Source organism: Benincasa hispida, unplaced genomic scaffold, assembly GCF_027475165.1.
Source record: "Benincasa hispida cultivar pf3 unplaced genomic scaffold, pf3_genome.v1.1 HicScf1848, whole genome shotgun sequence".
Classification (NCBI taxonomy): Eukaryota; Viridiplantae; Streptophyta; class Magnoliopsida; order Cucurbitales; family Cucurbitaceae; genus Benincasa; species Benincasa hispida.
In genome coordinates this window covers 1872975-1879455 of record NW_028326240.1, presented here as the reverse complement: position 1 = coordinate 1879455, position 6481 = coordinate 1872975, and the positions used below count along the sequence as shown (strand labels likewise).

The 6481-nt window shown below is 33.2% G+C and overlaps 1 pseudogene; it reads right to left on the bottom strand.

The window, feature by feature from the left end:
* LOC150030544 (uncharacterized) overlaps nucleotides 1-1979 on the bottom strand; it is a 4482-nt pseudogene extending 2503 nt beyond the window's left edge.
* Between the last annotated feature and the right edge of the window lie 4502 nt (nucleotides 1980-6481).

Below are 6481 nucleotides of genomic sequence, written 5' to 3'. Positions count from 1 at the left end.
CTATAGAAAGGAAAAAAAAATTAAAAGTAAATTTTTTTTGGAGATATCCTTTTAGAATTTTTTAAAAAATATATATATATTTAAGAAGCCTGAAAAACAATGGTGAGATTGAGGGGAAATGAGCAAAATAAATAATAAAATAAATATAAATATAAATATATAAATAAAGAAAATTAAAAAAAATTGGGTGAGATTGAGGGAAAAGAATGAGCAAAATAAATAAATAAATTAATATAAATATAAATTTAAAAAATGAGAAAATCGAGAAGATAGGAAAAGGAAAAAAAATATATTTACGTAAAGCCAAGTGAGTCCACCACATTTTAAAAAAATAATATTGAAAGAAGTGAGGTCCACTTTATTTATTAAATAAAATGATAATATAGAAGTATGTGGGGCCCACTATATTTATTGAATATAAGAAAATAAATAAATAATGAAAATGGTTCACATATTTATTAAATATCCGCTTCTCTCTTCCTCTTCCTACTTCCTCACCAGTTTTTTCTTCTCTTCTTCCACTTTTTTACCTTTATTTTGTAGGTGATGGCAGCATCATGGGTCTTCGCCGGAAGTTACAATAATTCATCGGAATGGAGGTTCATCTGTCGTAGGAGTCCCTATTTGCCAGATTGCTCCTCGTCGGAACACTTCTTTTCCTTTTCTCTCCTCTTCTATACTTTTCACTCTATTCTCACTTAGTCTCAATATGTTTCTTTCCTTCTTCCCTTTGTCTTCAATCTTTCCTTCCTCCTATTTTATTTTTTCTTCCTCTTCTTCTCTATTTTTTCTTAAGAATAGGGAGTTGTTGAAGAATGGTTAAAAGAGAGAAGAAAGAAAATAATAAAATAAATAAATAATAATAATAATAAAATGAAAAAATATGAATAAAAACAAACACATAAGTCACCTAAAAATAAATTAAATAAGTTTTTAAAAAATAAAATTAACTTAAAAATAAATTAAAAAATGAAAAAGAGGAAAAAAAAACATAATAATAGTAATAATAATAAACGTCGGACCAAAAACGGTGTCAATACTCACCAACGGTTTTATAGTCTTAATTGCATACATTACAACAGGCAAAAAAATTTTGTCACTTAAAATTATTCTCTTCACTTCCTTTCCTTTAGGTTTTTTTGGCCTAAACACTATCTTATCATTCCTTAGAAGTAAACATTGCTTGTAATGGTTGTATAGATTGACAAATACTTTGCAATGTCAAATAGGCAATAGCAAATCTAGTGGTGCCTGGACGAACAAGCTCTCTCTTTGTGAAAGATCTCGTTCAAGCTAAAACCCAACCATGATTATAGATAAAAATTACTGACCTTCTTTGCTTTTAACAATGCATTCTTATGTTATGGCAGCTCACCAAGTTTTTCAAGCGTCAAATCGAGACAATGAGTAGCACACGGAGTCCAATACAAATGCTTTTGCTTTTCCACCCATTTTTTTCTAGCTGTCTTGTAGTTAGATGTGTTGTCTGTCACCACTTGAACTACGAGGTTCTCTCTAATTTCCTCTACTACATCATCGAGAAGTTGAAACAACAAGTTTCCATATTTTATGGCTTCAATCGATTTCAAGAAATCTGTTCCACTTGGTGAGTTTATAAGAAAATTAATTAAACTCCTTCCTCTCATGTCCTTCCAACCATCTAATAAGATTGAAACTCCAGTGTTCACCCATGTCTTGTAGATGTCATTAACAGTATGATTTATACTTTTCATCTCTTCCTTCAAAATCCATGAACTTAGTTCATGCATACTCGATGGCTTCAAACATATGTATAAAGGAAGGACTTCTCGCCACATTAAACGAAATACCATTTTCAAAAAAAAAAAAAAAAAAAAAAAAAATCCAATATCCATACAACCAGAATTGCGCGCTTCCTTTGCATTCATAGGAGTAACTTGATTTTGAACCTTATTTTCATTATCAACACCACTATCATCAACTATCCTATATCGATCCATTGACCCTCGAATTCCTCTTGAAGAAACATCACAACTACTTGAAGTCGGACCGTAATAGTATGCCCCCTTCAACCATGTTCTCAAATTGTTTCTGACTAGCCATATTTTCTTTTCTCCTTGTTTAAGGTTATCTTGAATTTCTTGTTTAACTTCATCAAGAACTTTATTACATGGTGCAAGATTTTTACGTGTTAAGATGATCTTTCATTCTTTTGACATCTTTCATAATAACCTTGTTGCAAAAATTGCATTTGATATAAATGTAGGATTTTCCTATTTGACCTTCTTGTACTTCGGTACCATACTTCCAAGTTGGATCTTTCCTAGTCCCCTATTTGTTCTTTGAACACTTCCAACCATATCTAGGAAGAAAACATAAATATGGACATAGTTGAGAAACTTTAAGTTAGGGAAATATAAGAGAGTTGAGGTCCAATTCCAAAAACATGGGGGAACAAATAGGAAAAGCAGATAGGAAGAAAAGTCTTAATAGATCAAACAAAATAGGAAATTTTTTTTTTATATATTTAGAAATATAAAGAATACAAAAATGTGTGAAATAAAAAACTGTGGAAAAGAGTAAGTATAAAAAATTTAAAAGTTGGAAAAAACTTCCAGATGTTTAAAAAAATAAAAGAATAAAACTGAAACTATTAAGAAAAAAGACTCTTTAAAACTAGGGATGTTCAAAAAACACAATGACCCGAAAAAAACCGATCAACCCAATCCAACCCGTGTGGTTTGAATTGGGTTATCAACTCATTTGGGTTGGGTTGGATTCAAATAAATGAAAATTTTATGGGTTGGGTCGATTCGGTTCATGGGTTCACCTAATATAATCCAAACCAACCCGAATTTAATATTAACTTTAAAATATATTTTTTATTACATATAACACAATTATTTATACATATATTAATTTTATTTTTATTTAATTCTAATATTTTTTTAATAATTTATTTTTCAACCACTCTTAAAATAGTTTCTTTGTACTTTAAAAAGAAAATTTTCACTATATAAATTGAAATTGAGTTGTTAATCTTAATTCAATATATGAAAATAATTAAATAAGACTTTTACATATTTACATTGTGTTTCTTTTTAGAACAAAATTTTAAACAAATGACTCGATTAACCCGAACTAACCCAACACAAATATTTTATGGTTGGGTTTGGTTGGGTTCATTTTTTAACAAGGTTATTTGGGTTGAAAAAAATTTTCAACCCGAACAATTGGGTTAGGTCTAAAAAATCTTTCAACCCAACCCAACTCATGAACATCTCTATTTAAAATTCTTAAAAAAAAAAAAGCTCTTTAAACAAAAGGGGAAAAAACAAAAGAATAAGACGGGAAAAAATCAATTAAGAAAAAACAACTCTTTAAACAAAAAGAAAAAACCAAAAGAATAAGACAGGACAAATCAATTAAGAATTTTTTTTTTTGAAGTTTAAACAAAAGAATAATACAGCGAGGAAAAAATCTATAAAAATAACAAAAATAAATAGAAACCAATTTTATTACAAAGATAAAAAACGGGTTAACAAACTCTGCCACTTGGTATTTTGAGTTGCTATCAATTCCACTTAATCTCTTAATAGTTTTAAATTAGTATTAGGTTAGTCTATATTTTAAAACTTACTGTCCTTGTCGGTTCCACTTTCATTGGGAAAAAAATCAATCAATAACAACATTTTGTTAATGGGACGATTCCACTTCTTTACATTGCAGGATTTAGGATTTCGGTGGTGGGCCCAACCCATTTAATTATACATGTAGACAATTTCAGTGGCGCATGTAACAACCCAACCTCTAGGACTCAAGCTAGGCCGTTTCTAACCATTAAATTTAAATATTAAAATCAATTAATAAGGTGCCAGTAAATCATAAATGATAATAAATAGGTCGGAAAACAAATCAGTAAGTTTCAAACATCAAAACTGAAAGTTGAAAAACATGAAAAAAAAAATTAAATATCATGAGCAGAAGCATAAAATTGATCCCAATGGTTCGTTCATGGATTCCTCTCGGCGCGTCCTTGCCCTTACTGAAACAACTCAGTAAGTAACCCCACTACCAGGATCAAGCTAAACATTTATGTCTAATAAATACAACATGAATTGAAACTCTCTACTAGTGGGACCTGAAGATTTCCTTTTTCCTTTCCCCTAGAGTGCACCTCTTACGTACACCTTTGGTCCTCCCTATGAATGTAAGGGGCATGTTCCTCTTTCGTATTATGCATACACCTCTTTCGTATACACATAATCTATTGAATATGTATCTTACGTACACATGATTATGTACACCTCTTTCGTATGCACATAACCCACTGAGTGTGTACCTTACCCACTATGCTTGCACCTCTTACGTACACCCCCAATATCCTCTAGGTATGTATCACTTTCATATACACTAGCCCTAGTGCATCTATTTCATGTACTAGCGCCTTCGAACATGCATCACTTTCATGCAGGCAAATAATCTGGAGAGGTTGCATCTAACTTCATATTACATATAACATTCACATAATCATGAGTCCGCTAAAATCTCCTCATCAAGGTCATGTTAATTAACCTCAACGTACGTGTTTAATCTAGTTTTAATGGATCAACTCTAGCACATCACTTTCATGCACTAAATCATGTAAACAATCCAACATTCAAAATTTCATAATACATCATATAGCATACATACTTTCATTATAAATCACATAACTATATACATCAACAAATGCCTAACTCTTGCCTAGCTTTAAGATATTCCAATGGTAGTGCTACTTAACTCATAATTTAGGGTCATGTTCAATCATCATTTTAATATGTCTCCTAAAATTTTAAAATCACGTCCATACCTATAACATACTTCAGACATATTATTCATATCTTTTATAAAGAGTTCATTAAATCTCAGAATCAACAAAATTATTCTTGTAAACAGTCTTAGAATCCTCAAAATAAATCTTAAATTTATCGTCTGCCACAAGGGTTGTTCCAGTAGTGAAATTACTTATCTCAAGTCGAAATTCTACAGCTAAATCAAGCAACCAAACACCATAGCAACTTAAAGAAATTCCCCTAGTCACAGAAACACAACCTTCAAATTCTAAGCAAAAACCTCGAATTTTAAATCTGTAGGCCCAATTCCAAAACACACCCAACTTACATCAACCTTTGAGTTTTCCAAATAAATTTCAAACATCTAAGAATAAATCAACTTTCAGAATTGGTCTGCAATGTGGCGAAAAAACGACTTCGCTCGCTAAAACCAACTCGAAAACAAAGGTCCAGCAAAACAGTGACGAAAGCCAAGGATCCGGTGACCGGCCGGATGTAGGCGGCGGCTCGATAGCCAAAAATCGATGATTGGAGCGACTGAAACCGGAGGGGCGAGCGGCAGACAATGGCGGCTGCTTGGGTCCTGCAGCGGCGAACGGGACAAGGCTGGACTGAGGTGCCCTCCCAGACGGCAGACGCGAACAGATCCGGCACGGTAACCTCGAATCGATGACGCAAGATGGCGAGAGGGAGGCGGCTCGGGCGCGAATGGTCTAATGGCGAGGGAGAGGCGACTCGGGAGTGGTGGCACGAACGGAGGTGAGGCTGAACGATTCGAGCGGTGGCGCAAGGGAACTAGGCGATGGCTAGGGCTCTCGGGCGCACGAAAGAAGAAAAAGAAGTCAAGGGGGAGGGGGGTGGTTTGCGTGAAGAAGGAACTTTTAGTTTAAAATAAATGGATAAATAAGGAAAATTATTATTTTAATGAAAGAAATAAAATAAATTAAAACTTTATTTCATTTTATTTTATCCTGGTTGGGATTGGTATCCTAATTCTCTCGGTGGTCTCGTAGTTTGTAAACATTTTGTACACACATTATTATTAATAAAATAAATTTTATTTTATAAGCATTTACTCAAATCCAATAAACTAAGATCTGTAGTTATTTTATATAACGTAAGCATGTATGTGAGACATACAAATGGATCATGCCTTAATAATAACCTAAATGGTCTGTAGTAGATGGATAAATGAGGGATGCCTTATCCTGGTGACACTTCGGATACGGCCCATTTTGTAGATATTACAAGTGTTGTAAAGTGCTACAAATGGTCTGATCTTGACCATTCATGTGGAGACATGCGAGTGGAGGTATCCTATACAAAGAGTTTGTATAAGACCGGACCACGAGATGATTAGTCTCTTTATATAACGTCGTTGATAATTGAGACTTATATTTCACTAAAATAACCATACGTGACATGACCTTAATCCTGAGTGAGTTGGGAACTCCTACTCGTGAGGATGATCCTTTGATTAGTATGAGTGAGAGTGGACATATTGCCAACTCAACAAGCCTGCCTTTTGGGGATTCGTCTGATTGGGGAGCTGGAAACTCAGCTACACAAGACAAAATTCACTCATTCCCCGAAGTAGGGGTAAGTAGATAAATTGTTCCCTTAAGGGCTAATTTTGGGTCTTGAACATATTGGCCACACCCTCTTTT